At 41.5% G+C, this 27,415-nt stretch overlaps 1 protein-coding gene across 13 annotated transcripts in view; it reads right to left on the reverse strand.

Moving 5' to 3' along the window:
- Positions 1-27,415, reverse strand: part of LPP (LIM domain containing preferred translocation partner in lipoma) — a 669,728-nt gene that overhangs the window by 484,403 nt on the left and 157,910 nt on the right. For 12 of the 13 annotated variants that reach the window (XM_053221077.1, XM_027061202.2, XM_053221073.1 and 9 more), the window contains 2 exons: positions 22,012-22,141; positions 13,358-13,421 (listed from right to left, as the gene is read on the reverse strand). The exons of the other annotated variant lie outside the window; for it this stretch is intronic. The gene's annotated coding sequence lies outside the window, so the exon portion shown is untranslated. The remainder of the gene's footprint in view (positions 1-13,357; positions 13,422-22,011; positions 22,142-27,415) is intronic. 13 annotated transcript variants of the gene reach the window in all.

Here is a 27,415-nt window from a genome sequence, read left to right on the forward strand (position 1 = left end):
CATCAAACTTTCCTGCAATGTGGGAACACTTTGACACTTCATATTTTTAAAAACTGACATTTTGATTCATTACTGTAAATAGCACTTTGGGTTAAATATTGTGACAAGGAACAGATCATATATATATATGTACATATACATGCACTCTATATATTACATGTGTATATTTTTCCTAGCTCTGTTACATTTGGAAATATATGAAACCTTTTCTTACAGTAACAGTTTGGGCCAGCGTGTAAACAGGCTACTGCACTCCTAAACCACCCCTTTTTCTTGTTAAGTAGGCAGATGGACAATGTTTCTTCACTCCACATAAAGCCAATGAAGCAGAGGGGTTTCAAGAGTAATAGGATGACTTCTAAAGAGACTCCAAATAAGCCGGTCAATCCCAAGCAAAGGATGTTATCAAGGTTGTGTTAATTACCTGCACCTGAATTCACAAAACCATTCTTGCAAACATGCAGAAAACATTTGTCTTGCCTTCAGAGTGGTCCTAATCTGCTTAGACAGACAGACACAGACCTACGCAACTCTAAAGCAAGGTCAACTGCTTCAAACGTACAAGACGAAAGACAGTCCTGCTTTTTTTGTTTTTCTTTTTTCCTTTTATTTATTTAGAGTGCATTATTTATAGTAAATCACATGTTCTCTTAGCCATTGTTCAGAGTAAAGTGACTCAATGGAATTAAAGTATGGGCATCCATGGGGACCAAAAATTTTTAGAAAGATTGCAAGAATACTCAGATACCCAAGATAAACTTTCTCCTCAAAGAAAATATAGTGTTTGATTTCCATCTAACACCAAACAATACAATTGTCTAACTTCTTAACTTTACCTACAACGCTAAAACAGAAGGTAAAATATTTATCTCCCTGAACATTCAAGTTTAAATTTCAATTTTTCCTTTGGTAATTCCAAAGTTATTATGCACTTTCAAAGTATAGACAACTTTATAAAAAGACCATAAGATAATCACACACACACACACACACACACACACACACACACACACACACAATACAGAAATAGATTTCACAAACATATTTGTCTTACATATTCAGCTTTCTATCTGGACATGATACTATTATTATTCAACTCATCCTCCTCCTTAAACACCTAGAAAGTTAGATATGAAAAGGAAACATGATATATGTCAGATATTATACTCACTACAAATAAGCCTTGCCTCTATTCTGAAATTTAAATTAGGTGAAGTTGTTCTTCCTGACCACATACATAAATTATTTATGTATTTCAGAAAGGATGCAGAATGTTATCAATCCAACTCATCCAAATCCTACAGAAGTTAGGAAAGCATAACGGATATCAGGTAATGAATATGTCAAATGTTGACAGGAACCTAGAAAACAACAATATCAACCAAAATCCTGGCTTTCACCACAGCATCCAAAATCCTTACATCCTTCTTTTACAACCAAAAATAGTGGTCTAACTTTGTTCTCTGCTAAATTAGTCAATTCATTTAGTGCAGAAGACCATTCATCCCCCTATCCTGTATGTATCCAAATGTATTAAAAGTTTAAAAACTCTTACACACTAAAGTTTATCTCAAACTAAACAAATTAAAGAATATACAAGTGCACCATTTTTCCCTGGCTTACTGAAAAAAAAATCAGCTACGATGTTGTCCAAAGCACTGTAACAAATCACTGTTTGAACACGAGGTCTCCTAATTATTTTCCCAAACTCTTAAGGGGGTGGGTTGCAACCTTAAAAGGTTGGAGACTCCACCATAGAAGGTTGAACCACTGTCTATGAAACAAAGCCCCTCCACAAGTAGTGGGGAAGAGCAGAATGGAATGTTACATTATTTGAAGACAGAAGGCCCAGATCCAAATCAAGTCTCTACCATTTATTACTTGAAGTGGGTCTGAGCTGGTTCCTTGACTCGTTTCGTCATTGCAGAACGAGGATAACACTGGACAGCATACTGGGTTTTATGGAAATTAAGACCATACAAGAAGTCATACAGAATCCAAGTTGGTGAGAACACTGTTCCCCAAACTCATCATTTGCCAACTTTCATTGCCAACTAAGAAAACTTGGAAGAGGTCAATGTGAATTCAACCAAGTTCAACTCAACAAAAATTTACTGTATGCTCATCATAGTGACTTGGATCCGTGTCAGGTGCCATATTTGAAAGGCAAGGGGGAGGGAGGGCAGGAGGGAGAGGAAGAGAGAGGAAAAAAGGAAAGGGAGAAAAATCGCTTCTATCTCCTAGGCCCCTGTAATCTTGTGGAAAAGACAGCATTTCACATGCAAACTACCTTAAGAATATTTCACACTACATAATCAAGTACCCACCAAGAAAGGACAGTGCTGACAATGTCTCTCATGGTAGTCTCATGTGAGGTCCTATGAGAGGTCAGGAAAGGGTTCAGAGCAATAGAGACCATGACATGATTGTCCCCTGCCCCTTTAAGCATCTACCTGTCATGACCTCATCTGTGGCATCTGATAGGAAAGTGTCTCTGCCGATGGGCACTGCTGAAGTGGCACCTCAGGCATTCACTCTGGGGTATCTGTCAGCCAACACTTTCTGTAACTCCCCACCATTTCCTCATTCCTTCCTCTGCATGGAGTTCCTCTCCCAGTTCGACTCCTCTGCCCATCCTTAGGGACAGTGACGTCCCCAGGCCTGGCTCATCTCCATCCACAGCCCTCGGGCAGGGGACGTGTGGCACAGTCGGAACAGGAGAAATCAGGAGATCCAAGTTCCCATCCCTTGTCCCTACTGCACTCTGTAACCTTGAGCAAGTCACTGCCACTCAGTGGGCCTTAGTATCCTCACCCAGCAAATGAGTGGAGGATATTGAAAAGCCCTTCCTACTCCCAAGCGTTCAATGTCTGTGTCCTGACCTACAGCTTCCAACAGTTTCCAAGTGACAACTGGGGCTCACCAGTCACACAGCGTCTGAAGAGGCACTGACATGACCACATCGACGGTTTCTATTGTGGGGAAGGTCAGGGGCTCCTTCAGAAAATAGCTGATCTAAACAGAGCCCAAGGACTGTCATGGCAACACTTCTCACAAGCTGCCAGAGGTAGGGAGGAAAAGCAGCCAATGTGCGTGTGCAGCTGCCTCATTTCAGAACAGCACTCAAACCTCGTTAATATCATCTTGCTTAATACCGAATCCCATAGATCATAAGCTATTTTTACTATGTATTTAACAGATCTGTGTCTCATCTTCCCTGCCGGCATTTTCACAGTCCAGTATAGAGAACTCTGCTATCGGAGAGCCTACGGAACCTCGGGCCGCCCAGGGTTAACTCAGAAGAAGGAGAGATGGGGAAAAGGAAAGTGAGCAGGGGGAAGAAATATAGAGTCAGAGGATTGCAGGTTTGGGGAAACGGAGGAGGAAGATGTAATAAGAGCAAGTACGAGCCAATAAGGCCAACAGTCATGTGTGAGACATGAGTCTGGATCTCCCAAGACTCTGCTATATATTTAGGAGAACACAGGCCCTCCCACCTCAGTCTTGCTCAGTCTTGATCACAAGCGCCTACCCAGCACAGTGTGCTCATCAGAGCTTCTAAGGAGGGGCTTTTGCTAAATATCCCATTTACAACCTGTCTCCCTCACGCGGAGTGTAAATTCTAGCTTATGACGACGGACCAAGCTAACGGAGGTGAAAGCGCCTGTCACGAAGACTGCCACATAACAGATACCCAGGAAACATCCCCTTGTTTCTCTCCGCTCCACACAGCCATAGTGCTGTGTGTACCGTCTTTATTCCTAAAGGTCTTCAGAGAAAGGAGGAACCCAGCCAAGGCCTGAGTGGTGAGCAGGAACTCAAGGCGTAACCTTCCCTCTCCTGCTTGGTCAGACGGGGGGCGCCCTTCTCAGACCTACTGCTGATTGGGCAGATAAAGTATGGTCGGTCATTTCTTCCCTGGGAGAGGGCTCTAGGCAGTTGTTGGGTCCCTTTCCAGTTCTGAAATTCTGTACGCCTCCAAGTGTCATAGCCATCTTAAACACAAGCAACACAGAATGGGAAAAACTGTTGAAGAATATAGTTATAGGTTTCTTTATTGAGCACGATGTATAGGGCACTACCAGGAGTTGACGGGAATTTGGAGAAGCAGAACGCAGTCCTGAGATTCAGAAGCCTTATGATATGTGTACAGGAGGGGCAGAGGATGGGTGTGAGGAAACATGAAAAGATGGCAATAGAAAATAGGGTTTCATTATAACACAGTCCAAGGCTAAGACTGTGTATGTCAGAGCCAAGAGGGAGAGAAAGAAAGCTTCCGTAAAAGGTAGGATACGAGCTGTCCTTTAAGCAGGAGAGCAGGGCCCACACAGGCAAAATGGCGGGAGGTGACATTTTATAGGAGCTGGTCCTATGCAGCAGAAGGGTCAGCAGTGTCTTATATGGTCCCATGTCTTATTCGCTTTATGTCTCAGATCATTTGAACAGTCTATGTTTGATGCATTAAAGGCCAAAATAGGGGTGCCCAGGTGGCTTAGTCAGTTAAGTGTCCCACGTCGGCTCACGTCATGATCTCAGGGTTCGCAGGTTTGAGTCCCGCGTCGGGCTCTGTGCTGACAGCTCTGAGCCTAGAGCCTGCTTCAGACTCTGTGTGTGTGTCTCTCTCCCCCCCACCCTACTCTCTCTCTCTCTCTCTCTCTTTCAAATATAAGCATCAAAAAAGTTTTAAAGGTGAGAATAATAATGGTCACCTCCACCCGTCCCTCATCATGATGCCATGTGGGGTAGTAGGAAGATGGCCCTGTCCCACTGACTCTATCAGCTGTCAGGGTCAAGCTCAATGGCTTATCTGGCTCCAGGATAGGAGATCTTACATAATTCCAGTTGGAGTTGAAGCTTCTTGACAGCCATCTTGTCCAATGCTCACATTTTGCAGATGGGTAGACACAGTCCCACCAAAACAGAAGTGATTTCTCTTGAGTGAAGATTTCTGTTAGCCATTTCCTGTTCTCTGGACATGGCTGGTAGTCACCTGCTTCTAGGTCTTGACTGCCAGAGGCTTCCCCTCCACTTCCTATAACATCCCATCCAAGTCCATTTAACCATCTTTTAAAGCGGACTCCAATCCAGTTTCTACAAGAAACCCCCAGGTAGAAAGACGCCTTCAAAATTCTCTCACTCACAAAGTGTAATTATTGAGCTCATGCATCACACTGAGTCTTGGTTGGCCCTGACTCAAACTCACCTCCACATCCCTGCTACCTCCCTTCTTCAATTTCTTAGCAACCCACCCTGCTCGGTAGGTGCTATGTAAATGCTTATTAAGCCAGGCTGGTCTGCAACCTCAGTTTTTCTGACACTCAGCCAAGAACCTTCTCAAACATATCATGCGGCATCTGATCATTCCAAGTCTAGAAGTATGCAATCCCCAGAGCAGCGAAAATAGTTTCAACCTCTTCCAAATCCATCAAGCTATTTACCAGACTGACTAAATACGTAGCAGGAGACAGGAGACATAAAGGAAAGGAGAGGAGGGGCAAAGGTCATGGACTACAAATTGGATAAACAGCCGTGCCTGTGAGCCGAGGAGCACGGGCATCACCAACCCGACGTCACAGGGAAGAAACCTGCAATGCAGAGATTCAATGAAACCTGCAATGCAGAGATTCAATGGCTGACCCAGGTCTCCTCCAGAGTCCCCAGTTGGAGCAAGGAGATCCAGCCCTACGGTCTAAAAGGGTACTGTTCTCACCACTGTGCAAAAGCCATCAGGTGGACAGTCTCGACACGCAGCCATCAGCTGGGCCGACCCCTTGATTCTACAGCAGAGCATGGGGTACATCTGGGGAAGCCACCTTTGGCAGAGGCTTCGAAACAGGTGGCACTCAACTAGCAAAGTCAGTGAAATCATGGCAGGAAAATTGGGAGGCAGAGCTGTGTAACTCCAGAGGCAACCCAAGGCACACATCAGATGGGAATTTTTAAAAATCTCATTAAACACACGAGGACTCGGATGCCAGCACACAGAGTGATGGCCCCAGCCAGGCAGCAAAGGCACATTGGCACTGTGTAATTTGTCCATTCACCAATATGCTTCCCGAAAAACACCCATATGCTTTCTTTTTGCTTCCATATGCTTTTTTAGCAAGGAAACTAAAATATTTCATTAGTTTTGAGTAATTAATAATTACTTATTTCACAATACTCACCCTCATTAAAAAACGAAAATAACTGATTAAGCTGCAGGATCCTGGCTTTCGACTCAAGCTTTTTTTTATTATTATTATTTTTTTTTAATTCCTCCCCTCTAGGAATTGAGTAATAGAGTAAAACAGCCAGTGTGGAAACATTCGCACTATGGGGGGAAGGAGAGTTCTCATCCGCACGGCCCAGCGTTCCTCCTGACTGAGACATCATGGTTTAATGAAAAGAACATGGACTTTGTGAGCAGAAATATCTGGGATCCAATCCCAGTTTGACCCCTGTGAGTCGTACTGCTGAGGAAATGAAGGGCGTTGAAAAGACAAAGGCTGCTGGATTCCTTCAACCCAGTTTTCCATTATTCCCAGGGAGCAACTTCACAGGCTTCCCTCCCACCATCACAAGGCATGGGTAAGGCATGCCCCAGGAAGGCTGGCAGTGTGCCAGTAGCTGGCACCAGGCCATGGCCAATAGCCTTGACATTGATCTCAGGCACAAAACAATGCTTCTCAAACTCTAATGAGCAAAGGAACTACCTGGGGATCTTGTTAAAATGCAGATTCTGATTCAGGAAGTGTGGAGTGTGGCCTAAAGTCTGCATTTCGAACAAGCTCCTAGGTGATGTTGAAGTTCCTGGTCTTCAGACCAAACCCTGAGAAGCAAGGACCTAAAAAGTACCATGATGAAATCAGGAAATAGAATCTGTAGAAACAGGACAACCATGCCTGTCTCTTCAGCTATGATGAGGATTATCAATGACATTAACAATATGCCTCTGTGTACTGAACTTGTCCTCACAACAGTCCTGTCGGTGGGGCATGATTTCCATTTTACAGACAACAAAACCGAGACCCAAAGAAATCAGGTAATGTATTCAAGATCACGCAACGAGTTCCGCAGGATTCCCAATCCCAGTACACCAAGCCTATCTGTTGTGTTCTGTTGTGTGAGTGCTAGCCAATAGAAGACAGAAAATTCAGGTAGATCCCCCCGCAGAGGTTGGTAGGAAGTCTGGTTTTTAGTCTGCCTCCATTTCCCCATGAGAGAGGTGAAGGCATTGCCCCTGATCATCTCGGAGGCCTCTTCCACCTCTGACACCAGCTTTCGCTCTCATGGCTCCCACGTACACTCACAGCGCCTCACCGAGTGCGATGCATTAGCTTCACACATGTGGCAGACATTACATCTTGGCACGATCCAGGTTCTGGCTGCTCACATCTGCACTTGTGCTGATCCGCGCACGGTCAGAAGTCTATCTCTGTTTAAAAATCCCACGCTCAGTATAACAGGGAGAAAACAACCAACGGATTCCCCAAAGCATTGACATTCCAACTCAGTTGATGACCAGCTCACAGGTATCAGGGCGCTAGGATTCTAATCTCTCTTGGTCTCCTCCTCGCTTCACTTACAAAAATTGAGAAACCGAGACCACGAGCCTGATAGAAGTTTGAAGAAAAAGGAAAAAAAAAAAAATGAGTGATTTAGAATACATTTTATACAACTGTCCAAAATTTCTTAGTCTGCCTGAAGCTGCCAGATAAGCACTTAATTAATAAATTATCATATAATGACTCAGGATATATGATCTTGTCCCTCTCTGAACTCCCACAGCACACATTCGCTGCACTCCTTTGGGGCCCATTCACCATTTTCTACCAGGGATTGCTACGGTTTATGCAATTTTCATTGTCCCTATTCATATTCAGTATGGTTTCTGGAGGTAATCACATATGTAGGACCAAATCTGGATTTAAATCCAGACTTTGCTATTTATTAGCTGTATGCTTAGGCAAATTATCAACCACTCTGAGCTCAGTTTCTGTATGTGAAAAATGGAAACAAAAAAGTAATTTTTTTGTTTTGTTTTGGGAGATTAAATGAAATAATATACTAAAATGGCTATCATGTGCTGATTCTGGGGTAAAGGTAATTTGTGTGAGTGAGAACGTGAGTGAGTGTGTGAGTGAGTAAAGCTAGCAGAACAGTGGTTTCAATATTAAAATATCACTCAACAGTTTGGCACATTTAAATGTCCAGGGTCACACTACAAATGAGGTGGAAACTCAGAGTAGGACTATAGGTGAACTACGGAAAAGTCCAACAACAACAGGAAATGTATGTTAGCCAAACAGCGAAGAACATCTTTTGCTTAATTAGAACCTTCATTGGCCTTCAGAAGGCCTACAAACCTCCTAAAAGTATAGACAGCATTCTCTGAAGATGTGCATTTTCTAATCATTTCAAAGATTCCCCTCAGTTTTTAAATATTCCATAATCTTCTTCCCTCTACTCCCGCCCCGTGCCTCACACACAGGCACCACACACAAATTAAAAACTACTGCCTTAGGCAAGTCCCTTGACAAAATCAAAGAGACCCGTCAACTGAGGGGGGAAAAAGATGTATTTAATTTTTAAAAGGCTGAGGGATGCAAGGGCACTGTTTAGAACCTCCACGGGCAGTAGAAGTTATGGTAACGGGCACTCCAAAGCACACAGAGACACTTCTGAATTCAAGGCCTGGCTCAGCTGCGAACTTGCCATGGGGCCTTAGACTAATCAGAGACCCATGAAAATCAGGAACGAGAGAAGCTTCGACATCATCTCTTGCACCCCTCCTTCTCCTCCCATCACAGAGATGGAGAAACTGAGGTTCAAGGGAAAGTCATGGCTTCACCGGAGTCAAAGCACATTGATGAGAGCCAGAATGAACTTCAGACTCAGTCAAATGATTTCCACACTCTGTATTTCAGTATTAGGAGGTCCAAGATAAGTGTTTAGATCCAGTGGCTTCTAAATTATCTTCTCAATGATGGATAATTACTACTCTCTTCTCTGGACCTGGAAATCTCACGAAAACATGAGTTTGGTTTTGGCAAAGATCATTCCAGCTGCTTCTCAGGCCCAGCCCAGTCCCATAAGAACAAAGCAGAGAGAAAGTCTGAAAGAATGAGAGACGCTGCTATTAATCTTGTGTAGCACTACACCTGGGAATTACAGGCCTTGAACTAGATTTCACTGTGTTGGCTATTCCTCTCCTGTCCTCTTGCTTATCAATCCTTCATCCGTCTTCCCTTTATTAATGTTCCCAACTATGCACAGTAAACAGCCAGCTAGGAGCTCATCCCCAGCTTCCTATAATTCACTGGATCAAAAAAGGGCAGGAGGCGGGTGGAGGAAACAGTGGTGATGTCAGGGTCAAGTAATCTTTTACAGGAAAGATTGCAGGGGAATCCATAGTCTCCTAATAAAAAACAGTCAGCAGAAGCCAGCCAGAATTCTCTACTCCATTGCCCCAAGGAATTAACAAAGATGCCTGGAATCCATTTTTGCTTTAAAAGCATCTTGCATCCCTGCATTGACACTGAGACGGGTTTTGCCCAAAAGACATTGGCCCTTTAAATATTGGGAACAGAAAGGACAGTTTATAGAAAGAGACAGCTCTCCTGAAACAGAGCTACAACTATGGAGTCAGAAGAAAAGTTCTAGACCAAGATCTGCCACTAATATCTCAGACAGATCGGACTCCCTCCCTGACCACAAATCTCAGTCTCTGAAAGGAGGGAATCTGGCTCGATTGGTTCTTTTTTTTTTTTTCAACGTTTATTTATTTTTGGGGGGGGACAGAGAGAGACAGAGCATGAACGGGGGAGGGGCAGAGAGAGAGGGAGACACAGAATCGGAAACAGGCTCCAGGCTCTGAGCCATCAGCCCAGAGCCTGACGCGGGGCTCGAACTCACGGATTGCGAGATCATGACCTGGCTGAAGTCAGACGCTTAACCGACTGCGCCACCCAGGCACCCCCCGATTGGTTCTTAAAGTCCCCTCTGGCTTTGACATTCTGACCTCTCCTTACAGGTCAATGACTCAACCTGGAAAAGTCAACAACAGAAGAGGAACCCATCAACATAACCAGGGGATAAGTGTCCTAGACCCTCTAGAAATGAGACCCAGATTATGGAGTAGAAAAACAAGAAGGAAGATGGATTTTTGTTTCTCTTTTCTAACCAGAAACTGAACGTTGCTGGAGGTAAGGGATGATCCGTGCATAAACACTCTATCATGGTACACACAGAATTTAAATCATAAACTGCTCTTCTGGTACGTTAAAGAACCAAGGATAACAGAGATACCGACTTCCCAGCACTGGCTCCGTAGCAGAGTCATAAGACTCTCCTATGACTTTGGAAAAATGACAGGAGGAGACAGAAAAGACTGGCTAAGAAACAAAATCACAGACAATAGGACATTTGACTAGAAGTAATGCCATGATCAACTGGTCCAACTCCATCTGTTGTTAGATGCTGAAATGGACCCCTGGAGAGGGAAAGTGACTTGCCAAGGTGACACAGCCAGAGCTGGGATTAGAATTAGATTCTCATGACTTCTGCTTCACACAACATAACATAAAACACATGGCTTCGCTCCCCCAAACAATGCAATTCTATCCAGGTAAGTAAGAAAATCATCTCATGTATTATAATATCACTGCCTCTTCCTCCACCTCAAAAAAGCAGTAACTGATTAATTTAATTTAAGGTACAGGAGGGCTGTTTCCATCAAATTATAATCAACAATTCACTCTAGCAATATAGACAAGTCCATGATAATTAATTCAGTATTATTCATCCTTGCTAATGAATCACCCAGTGGAAAACAAGGATAATCAACGGCCTACAGGAGGCCAGAAGCCTATTCTCGTTCAAGTACAGATCTTGCCTATTGAAGAACACTGGGTATCAGCTCTAAATAGTAAACAGGGTGCAGGGTTTCAGATTCCATGAAGCGCAGCTTTAAATAGATTTGGTTTGGAAGTGGAACAGGGAACACACCACAGTCAGTGGATCAACGTTGAAAGCGGAGAAAAACAATGATTACGCTCATTAAGTGGGTACCTGTTGACACATCTACTGTCAAGTCTAATTATTTACTTAAACTGTTATTCTTTCTTCATTACTGCCACCGATACCAATTATTACCACCAGATTATTTTAAATTTCTGCAGCGTGCCCTGAGAATATGTCCTTCTCTACCCTCCAAAGGTTATTTGAGCAGTTTTTATCTTTCCCTTCTCACACCCATCCCGAGCTCCAAAATACAGAGGATGGAGGGATCAGATATAGGTAAAAGTCACCTTTCTCGAGAGCAATTGTTTCTTAACCTTTCAAGGCTTGTTTAAACTCCTATTTGTAGTTTCAAGATGGGTTCAGTGCAGAAGGGGGGCACACAGCCACTTTTCAAAGCTTACTCTATTAATATTTAACAACTGGTATTTGGAGAAAAGTTAATGAACTGCAGCTTCGACATGAACAACTCAGACCTCTTCCTAACAGAGCTACCAAAACTTTGATATTACATGTCTACAGAACATTCTTTTCTAACATATTTATCCACGAAAGTATAGGAAATATATTGGAACGGAATTTTTGCAGGAGTATTTTATGGACTAGAGAGGGACCAAAAGATGGGCAGGAGCCATTCATGTATTTTTGGCCACTACGGAGTTTTTTTTGTTTTCTAATTTTTTAATGTTTATTTATTTTTGAGAGAGATAGAGAGAGATACAGTACGAGCAGGGGAGGGGCAGAGAGAGAGACACACACAGAATCCGAAGCAGCCTCCAGGCTCTGAGCTGTCAGCACAGAACTCGAAGCGGGGCTTGAATCCACGGACCATGAGACCATGACCAGAGCCGAGGTCAGATGCTTAACCGACTGAGCCACCCAGGCACCCCCACTACCGGTTTTTTTGTAACCATCTCTTTTGTAGGAATGAGAATAAAATCTAAACAAGTGGCTGCCATCCTGATCTAATTATAGAGGAGTTTCACAGGCTGTGCGTCACCCACCTTGTTTACACATGACATGTTCTTATTTGATGTGTGTGAATATTAGCTTTAAAAACCATATTAATGAATAAAACATGTTACTGTAATACCATCATTTCCACTCAATTCTAAACTGTTAAGTCCTACAAACATGGGGCACAGCGACAGACTTTAATGTTTTCAAAGGTCTCTGTAACTAAAGCCATGTTTAAGTTCAAGATCATAGAAATAACATACCAACACAATTACTGAAATATTCAGCAAAACAAATGTTTACAGTACTTTAAGTGCTGGTATAAAATCTTCTACAAAGTTGCTACAGTGCAGGGTCTGCAGTTAGGCCCACCATATTGACTGTGTCTCCTCTTTTTGGCGCAAGTCTTCTCATAGATGACATCGAATACAGCAGACCTAGCTGAGAAGTGCAGTTATGAGCTGGTTAGCCGCAAAAGAAAACTCACATCTTGCACATTTTGCAACTATCGTGCTTCCTTTGAATTTTTTTTCTGGCCTCTGTTTTCTTGACAAACTCAACGCAAATAACACTCTTTTGCCAAAAGTCTATCTCCTTCACACAGGTCCCCCAGAACAGTGGCATCTGGACACTATGGGTCCTGAGTTTCAAAAACCTCTAACTCACTTGCTGTATTCTTAGGATTTTGTTGTCATCGTTGTAGCCTTGGATTATGTCATTTTGAGATCTTTCTAGGGAAGCTGAGAGATGCCCCCACCAACTAGAGTTTGATCCCTTCAAAGCCAGGTAGCATGGCAGCAGCATAGTGTAATGAAAAATTCAGCCAGTCAAGGGCTCGGAAACTGGAGAGAAGCCGTCCTGCCACATGCTAGCTGGGGACACCAAAAGAGAGTAGATAAGAACACAGCATATCATGGGCACGTAAATAATTGTTAAGTCTGAGTCTTCTGCGTTGCCCAGATCTTTGTGCTAGGACTTGAAAGGGAAAATTAGCGGCGCCTGGCTGGCTCAGTTGGTTGAGCGGCCAACTTTGGCTCAGGTCATGATCTCATAGTTCAAGAGTTCAAGCCCCACGTTAGGCTCTATGCTGACAGCTTGAAGCCTGGAGCCTGCTTCAGATACCCTTTCTTTCTGCCCCTGCTTGCGCTCTGTCTCTCTCTCTCTCTCTCCAAAATAAAAATATACATTAAAAACTTAAAAAAAAAAAAAAGAAGAAAGGGAAAATTAAATCAAAAAAAGATAAAAGGATGGCAGTTCATTGCTTTGGCCATATTTCAGGTTTTGGTGCTCAGGAAATACTTTTGTATTTCTTCCGTTGGGAGTAAAATCAACTGTAAACATTATTGGATAACTTGCCCATTAGCAATTCTTAAATACGAAGATGCCTATCCTCTCTTACCTCAGATAACTAGCTCTTCAAATGGTCAGTGGACACCAGGTTCAGCAAACTGCTATGCTAGCGTCTGTAAATAAAATAGGTAAATGTTACTCTTAGGTACTAAGCTATATGTATCATTAATAATCATAAACTCTTCTATCTATATAGCAGTTTCTTGTTTTGCAAAACATTTTCACGTTCGTCATCTCATTTCACTCCATAACAACCCAGTGAAGAAGCAGGAAGAGAATCATCTGCTCACTTCACAGGTGAGGAAACAGAAGCTCCAGGAGGAACAGAGAGAAGGAGAAGGGAACTAACATATTTCTCATGATTAACTTCACACACATACAGGGAATGAGTATCACTGTGTTCATTTTACAGATGTGGGAACCGAAGTTCAGGAAGGGCAGGTAACTTGCCCAACACTACACAGTATAGTATACAGCAGGGTATGAGTTTGGACTTTCTGGGCTCCACCTGTTGGCCCAGTGATCTTTCTTTTATATCTTAGTCTGTCCCGGGCTATTAGGTTGGGAAAACACAAACTCACTGACTTTATCCACTAGGTTGGGGGGAGGAGGGAATAATAAAATGAAACCAGCTATTTGATTGACATGAGAAAGCAGCAAAAACACATGGGATTTAGAGCCAGTCAGACTTGTCTTCCTCTTAACAATGTCCTTGGGCAAGTTACTTAAACTCTCTGAGTGTCAATTTCCTCATATGTAAATGGGGCTTATAATATCTACTTCATAGCCAAACCTCAGTTCAACTTTTTGGGGAAGATTTTCCTCCATTATTTCCTATCTGTAGATAATGCAAAGTGATGGTATACAAAACATTAATATTTCCTCATGTGAGCCCATGTTTATCTGATCAAAGGACGATGTGATAAACACACAATACTAGAGAATACCTGAGGGGTGGGAATTGCTTTGATCCGTACGCCTAGTTCTAAAGCACCTCAATATTAACTATGTGTATCTCACATGGCCTCACCCCAACAACAACAAAGAATATGTGTTTCCAAAGACAACACTTGAAAACTGAAAAATGAAGTGTCCCCTCAAGCCCAAGAAGCAAGAGATATGGCCTTAGGTGAAAGACCTCAGGTACATCTCAAGTAATTTTAAAGCTTGTGCCTTTGTGCCTAAAGTTTGCCCCTTAGGTTCAGAGAGATGAAGCTTCCAACAGAAGACCAAGGGAACTGAATACAGTGGACAGATTTATTGAGAAGTAGGAGACTTCTGGGAAGTTTTACTCATCTATCCCATTTTCATATAGGACTCAAATAAGATTAAGAGTAGGACATGGCTGATAGGATACTCTGCAAGAAATTCTTGTCATAAGCCACCCAAATCAAAACATTAATCATCTTTGTGACCAATTTTATCAACAAGGAAACCAAACTTTAAAGATCGTATGGTTAATATGGAGCAGGTAAAAATGGAACCTCAAATTGTGATACCAAAACCAGTAAGGACCCTTCTATTACATGATGCAGCCTCCCACTTGGGAGCATATACCATCTAAAAGTCGACTGTCAAAGCACCAAAACACATTTAGTATTGAGTCCTGCTTCCTTTGCAAGTGAAAGGAGACAGAGAAGACTTCACATCTGTGGTCTAACCAGAAGGTGACACATTACTAAGCTGGGGCAAAAGAAGTGTTCAATGCAGGGTTACCATGAAGACTTTCTCAGCTCTCCCCAGGGCAGTTTCAGAGATGCAAACTTCTTGGCAAACTGTCAAAACACAAGCCACAGAAACAACAGAAGCCAGTGCCCCTGAATTCTCTCTCGTCAATAAGTCTCATGTTAAACAGTAGAAAAGCTGAAGCCTCCTAGCTAAGAAGTTCACCGGCCCTCTTCACATGGTTGAATGTCATGTGTCCTCGGTAAACTCATGGGTATTACCTAATGCAATGGAGTTCTCCACTAGACCCATAAAGACATCTTGGACAAATGACAAACCCCACTCTAGCATGTTGCTAATAAACTCAGTTATCCTTAGTTGCCTCTGTATTTATGACCGCTGACCGAGACCCTGGCAGTCTGTACCCTTGGTCAAACCACCCATCCTCTCTCAAGAAAAACGTTCTCATTTTCAGAAGCAATTTCAACCCAAAATAAAGAAACTTGTATACTCACTATTTAATTTACAAAAATCAACCTATTAATTAAATATATACAAAAGCAAGACTCACCAGGCCTATTTGGAGCTGGTATAGAATAATTGATAATTTACACTCTATTTCAGGAAAACCAGGGGAGGGCAAATGAAGCCCATGAAGAAGAAAGAGAGGAAAGAAACATGGTGGGGAATAAGGAACAAAGGCAGAAAGGAATGGAAGGTTGTGAGAAATGAAGAGAGCAGAGACAACCATTCCAATAGGTTTTTCACAAACCACGGTACCTTCTAAACCGAAACCTGCACCCCAGGACAATTTTTAAGCAACACAATCCTAGAAAGATGAACTTAACATTACAAACACAACCAACTGACATCAGAATCACTGTAGCCAATGTAAAGATACCTCTTAATACTTGATAATTTTACAAGTGCTATAGGACCAATGAGCACAATATGACAGAGCCTTGTAAAACCCTGAACTAAGAAAATTAATGCAATTAATAGGTAACTTGCTAGCTCTGTGTTCGCAGATATCCTTTCTGATTACGTGAGTGTTATTCTGAAAAGAAGAGCTGAATGAGAATTGAGCTCCTGGGTTCTGCTCTTAGCACTCTAATTCCCAAGTCTTTTGAATTAGAAATTGTATAAAATGGCTTTCTTTTTTTTTTTTCCCACTCTTCATAGGTCTTGACCACAGTTATCCCTAAACCACTTACTTGTGAAAAGGCCAAAAATTATTTTATCTGGATTTTGTGCATTTGCCTAAGTTTTAGGTAGTGGTAGCGGTGGGGTGAAAGGATCGGTAAGATCTGTTTAAATTATTTCCTTGTTTAAACTAAATGGTATACTAGATTTGCCTCAATTAAACAACGTCATAATCTCTAACATGATCATTAGGAATTCTATCTCTGAAAACAACTGAAATGTTAGACCAGGCCAAAGGCATTAAGTAACAAACACTGGAAGGTTTCTACTCCCATCATCAGATCAGGTACAAAGAGCATTTTTAAATGCACTCCAGCACATTTTTAAAGGCACTCTCTCACCCGCCACCCTAAGATACTTATCAAGAATACAACATATTCCATGGCTTATGAATGATTTGGTTGTCTCATTAAAGTAATGTTTGCCAGTATTTAATTGCTTCCCTCCCTGATTTTAATTTCCTCACCTGTCAGCATCTATCAGAGGCACTGAGATCTTCTGACATCCTGGCTGATTGTGTTGAAATTAATCAGATTTTTAAAAACTAAATTGCTTTGGCCTAAAGGTAATGCTCAGCTTCTTAATGCGATATTTATAAGGGTTCTATCAATGGAACTTATCATCTAGAAATTAAATGACAGGCTTTAGGAATCCTAAGGAAAAATATAAGTGGCTTACACATTTCCAGCACTGGACTTCAGAAGGTCAGTACTTTAAAAAAAAAAAATCAATCAACAAGTGTTTACTGAACACATAGCACTTGCCTGCAGTCACTTTTGGGCTAAACGGGAGACACTGAGACATGAAGCTACCTTAGAAAGCTTGGAGAAACAGGTAAAAATTAAGTTGAGCTCATTTCGACTGAAGTCGCTGACAATCTGGTCAATCAAAAGGTGCATTTTGTGTGTACAATTGTGACCAGCTACATACATTATGCTCTCACACAGATTAATGATTTTATTCTTCATCTCAATCCAGTGAGGTGGAGTTAGCGCCATTGTTAGTAATAGCAGCAATATTCCCATATGACAAGTAACAAAGCTGAGGCACAGAGTGGTAGAGGGACACAGTCCTAGACGCCTCGTTATGGGCAGACCTGGTCATGTGATCTAGAAAAAATCAGAAAATACAGCATGATCATCTTGGAATAAAAAGAGAAAAATTCTTTGCAAATCCTCCACACGTAATTATTCAATGATAATTCTTGTGCTCTTATCTATCAGTGGCAGTGCTTATGACACTCAGGAAACCCACAAGCATAAGCTGTTCTATAAGAAGTAAATGAAATGAAGGATTGAGAAATACTTTGTAATGTATCATATTATCATGAGATTATTTTTTCTCTATATGTGTTACTATTGCTGTGGTGGGAATGTGGAAATAGGCATCCTTGTGGTAATTAGGTCACAAAAGCAAACCTATAATATCATCACATCTATCTTTCAGTTATTCTCTTGGTTGTAAGACCCCTAAAAGAAACGGAAGTATGAAAAACATTGGATGCATACAATTGGAGGCAAGAAGAGAGTCAAGGGTAACACAAGCAGTTGGGTTTCACACAACTGGCTTAATAACCAAACACAATCTAAACCCTTGTAGAGGTCTTATCTTCCCAGGGGACTTTAAGACCCTTACTCAGACTTTAAGTACGTCCCCTGCTGTGAAGCTTTTCCCAATCTAGAAAGGTTTGGGGAAGCAGCCCATCTCATAATGCCTGGATCCATATCTAAATCACTAAAGTTAATATACGGTCTTATCATTTTTATTGATTGTGTGCCTTGAGGAGATAAATCTTTATCTCAGTTTCTTGAACCTCAAATCCAGAATCTGATCTTGAGTACTCAAGAATATGTTCCATGAATGAATGCATGAATACATAAAAACAGAGTTTTATGTAATTCCTAGAGCACCTAGCTCAATGCGTATCATAGAAGTGTTCAGTAAATGTTTGAATTGACATTAATTGGACATTTAATTTAAAAATGTATTATTCAACTGAGTAACTCTAACAGCTACTGAGTGAAGGGTTCAATGAGGAGTTAAGTAACATGCAATGACCCAGTCATCATTAACCCATTAAAGGCTGAACAAATGTTTTCCACAAGAGGAATAATAAAAGCTGAATATACAAGTAAAGATGTAGGCAAGAGTTGAGAAAATTCATGTAGATAAAAACAGTATTTGTCAAAAAAAATGTTAAGTTCTAGACAAACTTGCAAAATAAAAGGGGACATAAATCGAGAAGAAATAGGGTTTTTTTTTGTTTTGTTTTGTTTTTTTTAGGATTGTAGGTATGAATAAAATCTAAAAAGAAAGGGCTGGAGAAAGATACGTAGAGAGAGAGGGAGAAATTCTTAAAATAATGAATTCTAAAAATCATGTTATGTATACAAAAAAGAAAAAGAAATCACTGGAAACAATCAACAAAACTCAAAGACAGCCTACTGACTGGGAGAAGATATTTGCAAATGGCATATCCAATACAGGGTTAGAATCTAAAATATACGAAGAACTTGTATCAACACCAAATAAACCCAAACAATCCAATTAAAAAAATGGGCAGGAAACATGAACAACCATTTCTCCAAAGAAGACACACAGATGGCCAACAGACACATGAAAAGATGCTCCACATCACTCAATGTCAGGGAAATGCAAATCAAGACTGCAATGAGATAGCATGTCACACGAGTCAGAATGGCTGAAATCAAAAACACAAGAAACAAGTGTTGGTGAGGATGTGGAGAAAAAGGAACCCTTTTGCACTGTTGGTAGGAAAGCACACTGGTGCAGCCACTGTGGAAAACAGTAAAAAGGTTCCTCAAAAAATTAAAAATAGAATTATCATATGATCCAATAACTCCACTACTGGCTATTTACCCAAAGAATACAAAAGCACTAATTTGAAAAGATATATGCACCCCTATGGTTATTGCAGCATTATTTACAATAGCCAAATTATGAGAGTAGCCCAAGTGTCTATAGATATATGAATGGATAAAGACGAGGTGGTACAAACACACATACATAAATACACCCAAGAGCATATTGTTTGGTCACAAAAAAGAACAAAATCTTGCCATCTGCAACAACATGCATGGATCTAGAGAGGATAATGCTGAGTGAAGTAAGCGATTCAGAGAAAGACAAATACCATATCATCTCACTCATCTGTGAAATGGAAGAAATAAAACAAATGAACAAAGAAAAAAAGAGACACACCAGGAACAAGAAACAGACTCTTAACTACACAGAACGAATAGAGGGTTACCAGAGGGAGGTGCTTTGGGGGATGAGTGAAACAGGTGAACGGAATTAAGAGCACACTTATCATGATGAGCACTGAGTAATGTATAGAATTGTTGAATCACTGTATTGTACACATGAAACTAACACTGTAGGTTAACTATACTGGGATAAAAATTTTTTTTAACCATTGGAAAGATCAAAGACAAAAAGAGTTAATCAAGGTAAAAGTAGTATTTATTAAACACACTGTGTTTCTGTAACTGAGCTAAACATTTTGCATACTTTACTCCTTAAAACTATTCTCAGAAGTCATTACTATATCCATTTTGCCTCTGAATAAACCAAAGCTCAGAACAATTAACTAATCTGACTGAGTTCACCCACCTAGTAAGTTATGGTACTAGAATTTATATCCTAGCTATTTTTCTTTAATTATTGAAGTACAGTTGATACACGGTGTTTCATTAGTCCCAAGGTCACAACATAGTGACTAGACAACTCTATAAATCATGCTAACACGTAGCTACCACTTGTCGCCATGCAATGCTATTACAACACCATTGACTATATCCCCTATGGAGATCCTATCTCTCAGACCCACACACTCATTCTGTTTCCAGTATGTAACAAAGAAACGCACCTAAAAGAGAACTTCAGAGGTGAATGGCATGGCAGAAATCTAGAAAGTGATGTGAACACAGGGACAGGATAAAGACTATAAGCATCCAAACCTGTTTAAATCCTAAGATAGAGGTAGCAAGAAAGGAAGGGGATGGAGGGATTATAGCTACCCTCGAGAACCTGGGGACTGACGGCTCATGCACGTTACACTTGTGCAAAATATGCAATGCTAGAACTCTTAGGGCTGAAACAGTGAAAACTCCAGTTCCTGAGCAATGGAGAGGAGAACTTTAAAGTGATGGGCATTGAGGAGAGCACCTGTTGGGATGAGCACTGGGTGTTGTATGGAAACCAATTTGACAATAAATTTCATAGTATAAAAATAAAAATAAATAAAAATAAATAAAAATTTAAAAATATAAAAATAAAATAAAATAAAATAAAATAAAATAAAACAATAAAAAACATGAAGCTGTCCAGCAGTAGAACAAACTGCTTCACAAAGAATTGGAAGTGCCCAAGTAGAGGCTCAATGGCCATCTGTCAGGGAAGGCATGCGTAACATCCTGGCAGTGGGAGGGAGTCAGCATTAGAAGATGGGCCACTGCAGCTCTGTGTTTCAGAGATTTAGCTGCCCAATGCTGAGAGACAAACAACAGCTCCAAGCTCCAGATACAAATTTGAAGAATGGCCTTTGAAGAAGAGACCCCGGGTAAAAATAGCATCCATGCAGCACATCCATGGGGCAGCAAGGATATGCCAAGCACGAGACAGTCCCCACGCTCAAGAAGTTCAGACAAGGCAGAAAACACATTTCGAAAAGTTAAAAAAGATCTGCTGGGAGGCAGTTTGGGAGCCTCATAAATGGCTAGACAAAGCCATAACCAGAAGTCTCAGAAAGAAAGAGGAAAAGCTAAACGGTTCACAAGAAACTAAGTTTTACGGAAAGAAAAGAAGTCATCGAAGGCTTAAGTTTAGGAAAGAGCTGATTCACAGAAGTAAGCAAAGGTCAAATCAGATCTCACTTTTGGGTAATCAAACCACACATGGAGGAAGAAGCAGAAGAATGTTAGAAAACAAAGTTAAAAAAAAACAAAAGCTCACCGGTGGGAGAGAGCAATGAAATGTTGGGTGAGGAACAGGAAAGAAAAAATGAGATCGTTCAAAAGAACATTCAACATATTTGAAAATGAGAGAACAATCCATTTGAGAGTGTGCAAGCCTACTTTCACAGTCTGCCAGATTCATTCACTTTCAAACACTGCAACCTGTCTAAACCCGACCCCCCAAAAGCTACTCGAGACAGGAGAGAGTTATTGAAGAGAAAATATGATGTCTGGGTCCGGTTCAATGGCCTGTCTTGGCAACCGTCATTACAATTTCAGGCTGAGCAGTTTTTATTGAAGAAAACAGATCGCATAAAATATTAACACAAGCAAAAGCAAAGGTAAAGGGCAATTTGTATTGGACGACCTCCCTCCCACAGGAAGGAAAAAAAAATAAGGGAGAGAATTTTAACAGAAAAGTGTGGAGGCAGGGGGTGGTCCCGTAAGATCACTTCTCTGTGACAGTGAGGATCATGGGTATGTAGGCAGTTTCCTTTGCTGTGACTGCCAGCTAATCCAGGTAAAGAAGGAAGTGGCCGCTTCAGCCCAAACTCCCGGAGTCTTTTTTCCCCCACAAAGCTGGGATTCTAAACCAGAAAATGGACAAGCACTCAACTGCTCCTTCAACTTCTCTCAGGTCTTGCCAAAGACAAAACCTGTTCTGTTTAAAAAGGCAGCAGTGGTCACTATTGAAAAGCAGGAGAGCGAGCAGCGGTGCGGTGGTGAGCACAGAGTGTGGAAAATATGCAAAAGGTTTAATAAACACACCGAAAAAATATACGGAAATCTTCCCAAATAAATACAATAGTGATATACCTTTGACATCGCATATTCACAAAAGAAATTCAGAAACATCTACCTTGAGATCCTGGAGACTGGTACAGGAACTCAAAAGAAAAAGAGGAACACACTAACACCTGGATTCTTGCCCCAGCTCAGCCTCTAACCAGCGCAGCGGTCCTGGGTAGGTCGCTTTCAGCTCCGCTCGCCTAAAAAAGCCAAAAGACAGGATTAGATCAGTGGCTCTCAATGCGCATGATGCATCTTTTTCACAGTGTTGACATCTGCGTCAACGGTGCGAAAGCAATCAAGAGTGGGGCGGGGTGGGGGGACATGGTCAGAGTCTTCACAGGAATCAAGCAGTGGCACCAAAATGTCCCGACAGCTGCTTCACTTTTCACCACCAGGTACCCACAGTCAAGGGAACACGGGGCTCGTTTCATTCAAAACTGTCCTCCATGCATTAAAAGTTAATTTTATTAAACTCAATCCTTGAACACATATCTTTTTAATATTCCATGTGACAAAATAGAAAGGAGGCAAGAACATCTTCTGCTGAATCCCAAACCACAATGGTTGTCTCCAAGAAAGGCACTTGTGTGACTGCTGGAATCGAGGGCTGAGCTAACAGCTCGTTGCACAGAACATCATTTTTTTTTTAATTTTTTTAACGTTTATTCATTTTTGAGAGACAGAGAGAGACAGAGCATGAGTCGGGAAGGGGCAAGGAGAGAGGGAGACACAGAATCCGAAGCAGGCTACAGGCTCTGAGCCATCAGCACAGATCCTGATGCGGGGCTCGAACCCACGAACTGCGAGATCATGACCTGAGCCGAAGTCGGACGCTCAGCCGACTGAGCCACCCAGGTGCCCCAACATCATTTTTATTTGAAAGAATGACTGACAAATTGTGGTCATTCAGACTTGGTGATGACAAACATAAACCAAGAGAGCCTATCATTTCAAGGAAAACAATTAAAGGTATCTGTTGCCAGTGATAAAAATCAGTTTTCAAGTGAAAATTAGAACTTCAAAAACCCTGCATCTGCTATTGTATACTTGACATATTCCTAATAATTAAAATACGTTTTTGATGAAAGCAGTGGCGATAGTAATGAATGGGATTTTTTTGTTGTTGTTACGGAATGAAACTTATCGATATTTGAAAGATATGCATAACTCAGTGAACCCGTATTTTCCAACTGAGCAATCTATGGTGTGACACAGAGGTGTGGAGCGATTCAAACTGAGTAGAAGACCAATGAATTTTAATATAACAGAGTATAAAGAAATTTATTGATACGATTTCAGGTTTCACATTAGGAAACCACCACTTGTCAAGTTTTAGTGTAGTATAAAAAAAAAAGAAAATCCACAATTATGTCCTTTTTAACTTCCTTTTCCAATCCTTTTTATAAATAATTTCTGGATTTTCTTCCTAAACTTTACTCAAAGCATATATTTGTGACAAATTGCCATTTTTCTCACTACTTTTTTGTGTGTCTTTTGGAAAATGTACTTATTTTCATACAGCTTTCTTTAAAATCTTTTTTGTATTTCTGTTTTAATTTATTTTTTAGGATGTTTCTTTCTTTCTTTGGAGAAAAAGAGAGAGAGAGAGCACGTGAGCAGGGAAGAGGGGCAGAGGGAAAGAGAGAGAATCCTAAGCTCAGTGTGGAGTCTGATGTAGGGCAAAATCCCACAACAGTGAGACCATGACCTGAGCTGAAATCAAGAGTCAGAGGCTCAACCGACTGAGCCACCCAGAGGCCCCGGCTTTAATTTCTAAGATGAATATCCTTACTATCACTCACATAAGCAAAAACTCATGCTGAGGAGTGTAGAGAGGTCCTGAGACCAAACCACTGCACTTAGATGGGACTTATGTATGCTACCTTCCTGCCCAGTATCCATCTTCTTTGGTTCTAAACCATTAGGGAAGACAAAGAGTGGCTCAGCTCTACTTTCAGACCCTGCTATCTGTTTACCTTTATGTAGAGGCCACTTCAGTGAACATTTGGACACATGAAACATCTGTACGACTTCACCATGGAGTAGGCCATTTGTTAGTAACAAATACTGATTGTGAGCTTTCCATGGGGCAGGCACTGGTTAATAGAGCCCTTAGATCAAAATCCAGACTCTACTACTATTTGAGGTACGTATACTCTTTTTTTTTTTTTTTTATTCATTTTGGGAGAGAAAGAGCACAAGCAGGGGAGGGGTAAGAGGGAGAGTGAGAGAGGATCTTAAGCAGGATCCACAATCAGCACAGAGCCCGACACGTGGCTCGATCCCATGGCCCTATGATCACGACCTAAGCTGAAATCAAAAGTCGGATGCTCAACCGACTGAGCCCCCAGGTGCCCCTTGGTATGCTCTTGGTCAAAATACAGAATCTCTCTAAACCTATTTTTTTTTAATGTTTATTTATTTTTGAGAGAGAGACAGAGAGACAGAGAGACAGAGCATGAGTGGCAGAGGAGCAGAGAGAGAGGGAGACACAGAATCTGAAACAGGCTCCAGGCTCTGAGCTGTCAGCACAGAGCCTGACTCGGGGCTCGAACTCACCAGCCGTGCGATCATGACCTGAGCTGAAGTCAGACATTTAACCAGCTGAGCCACCCAGGTGCCCCTACACCTGTTTTGTTTTGTTTTGTTTTGTTTTGTTTTGTTTATGTGAAATAAGAATGGCAAAAGACCTACATCTGAAGATTATTGTGTAGCTCCACTGAAATGATCCGTTAAAAACCTTACTATACTCAATGCCTAGCATACAGTAAAAACTCAAGAAATCTTACCCATTGTTATTACAACTAACATGTCTCCCATCGCTTCTCGGCCTTTTGGCTAAGATCAAGTGTACAACTAACATGTCTCTTACCACTGTTTGCCATGTACATGAAAGAAATAAAAACAATTTAACCATACAGGGACTCAAAATCTATCTCACTTGCTGATACATTCAGCTCCATGAAATCTCAGAGGCAAAAGTATCCAGGAGTCCTTGTTTCTCATCCCAAAAGTAAAAAAGAAAAAAAAAATCTGTGGCCAGGAATGGAAACAGGGTTATAATAAAGACCAGGCACTGCACCGGTTTCCAAACTTTCTACGGTCAAGAGAGCAAGCAGTTCAACCCCAATGTCGTTCTCAGCACTACAGTGAAAGGTCAAAAGACAGGAAGTGAGAATCCAAACTTAGTCCCTGATCAGACAAGAGATGAGATTTTTACTTTTCCTTTGTTTCCACAAAAAGTCATATTCATTTCATCTCTTTACCCCATGTAAAACCCAGCAGGAAAAAGGCTGGGGAAAAATAAGGATGCTTGTTAATCTGAGGTCAAACCAAAAGAAAAAGAGATGCCCTCATGCTGCTAAGAAAAGATTGCATGTAGGAGAGAGGAGGTACTTAATAAAGCGATTTCAATTAAAAATATAATCTGAAGGAACAGACACATGCACGCTTACCTACAATTTCTTTAAAAAGATATAAAGGAATTAATCATTAAACTAGTTACACTGGTGAGGCTCAATTTCATTTTTAAAGAAAAATAAAACAGGATGCCACCTTTATTTTACTTTCTTCCATCAACTCTACATACAACCACTCAAGTGTCAGTATCTTACTAGCCTGATAAGACTTTTAACTGCTGATTTAATAGAATGATGTAAGTTATGCTTCCAGAATAATGTATAGAAACGATTATGCCCCCTTAACAGCACTTGGATCTTCAATCAGGAAATTCAATTTTAGCTGTAAAACTATGTTTTGGCAAAAGTGCAATTGAACTCAGTGTACTTGTCACATTTCTAAATATACTCCGGTCACCATGACAACAAGGGAGACTGATGGATCGCTTAAAAGAGTACGGTATATTTAATTGTCAGCATTTTAAACTGACTCAGAAAAATGCTGTGTGATAGGGTCTACTCACCATGGTTACTGCCGGCTGAGTCCATAATAATAAAAGGCTCACATACGCACATTGACAGCGTGCGCGCAAAGAACGTAAAAGTCATTAGGCCCTGTATTTCCAACCACGCTACGCACCAAACTTAAGGCTTTCGCAAGGACTTGTTCTTATTAAGGTACCACTCAAGAACCCCACTCCCAGATTGTCAGCATCTGTGTCTGTACCCCAGGCCGCGATAGCAAATCCCAACGCAAATTCCAAAGCCTGCTCCCTCTCTTAATCTAAAGATAAAAATGAACGTAAGGCTATTTTCTCCTGGAATGGGGGATGAGATACTCTTTCTCTCTCCTTCCATGTGGACTTGTTCCCCATTGACAATCTTCTGGGATCCATACATATCCCAAATAACCATTTCCGGAGCACCACTCCTATGCCTGTGCGGGTCAATCTTCTACAGGCTGGAAACAGAATGGCAACAAATAGATACCGTTCCCCCATTTGGGGAGCTGACACCCTAAGAAAGGAGGAAGACAAAGATACAAATAATCCATGAAAGAGAAAGAAATAGTCCAAATGAACTGATCCATTAGAGTGCACTACATACAGAGCCTAGCATATAGTAAGCACTCAGCAAATCACTCTCCTCATTATTACACCAAAGATATTTCTCACCAAAAGAGTTTGCAATATACAAAAGGTAAACACAGGCATAGTGACCACGCTTTCAGAGAACCGTAAGTGTTGTAGAGAACTTAAAACAAGATAATAGGAAAAAGCAATGGGGAGGGGACAGGTGTGCTACTTTAGCTGTAGGTTAAGGAAGATCTCTTCAGGGAGATGACATCTGTACTGAGCCTAGAATGAAGACTCCAAGTCAGCCATATGCAGAATCAGAAGAAGGTCAAGTGAGAACAAACTTGGCTTATACACGGGATAGAAGGGAGGTCAGTGTGTCTTTAGCTTACTGAGTAAAGTGATGATGGAGTGACAGATAAGGGAAGCCCAACTCACATTGCCTTGCAGGCCACTAAAAGGTCTTCTGAATGTTTCTAGATACCATGGAAGTCACTCTGTGGCAGGGGGTGAGATATGATCCAATTAACAATTTCATAAGATCTCTTCACATGGTAGGGAGAAGGGCAACAAAGGGAAATCATAAAAGTATCAAGACCATTTCAGAGAGTCTATTGTCATAGTCCAAATAATGGGTGGTGACTTGGCTTGAGTCACTATTCTCCTACCCCAGTGCTTTTCTGCAGCCCCATGCTTACCCTCTCGACCACCACTTGCAAGAGAGGCATGAAGAGCAATCAGAAACAGGAAATATTCCAGGGGCAGAACACACACACGTTGGCTAAGCAGGTACTTTGAGCAGATGAGTTGGATGAAGGCCCTACAGCATGATGGCATATGTGTCCTGTGATTCAGCAGGTCTGGAGGGCGGGGGAGGGGGCTTGCGATGCAATATTTCCAACAAGCCTCAAGGCCTGGTGGTGGTGCCACAGGCCCAGGAACCACAATCTAGAACCAGGGTTCTAAGGGAGCCTGGAGACGGGAACACCAGGATAGC

The sequence above is a fragment of the Acinonyx jubatus genome, chromosome C2 (genome assembly GCF_027475565.1).
Source record: "Acinonyx jubatus isolate Ajub_Pintada_27869175 chromosome C2, VMU_Ajub_asm_v1.0, whole genome shotgun sequence".
Lineage (NCBI taxonomy): Eukaryota > Metazoa > Chordata > Mammalia > Carnivora > Felidae > Acinonyx > Acinonyx jubatus.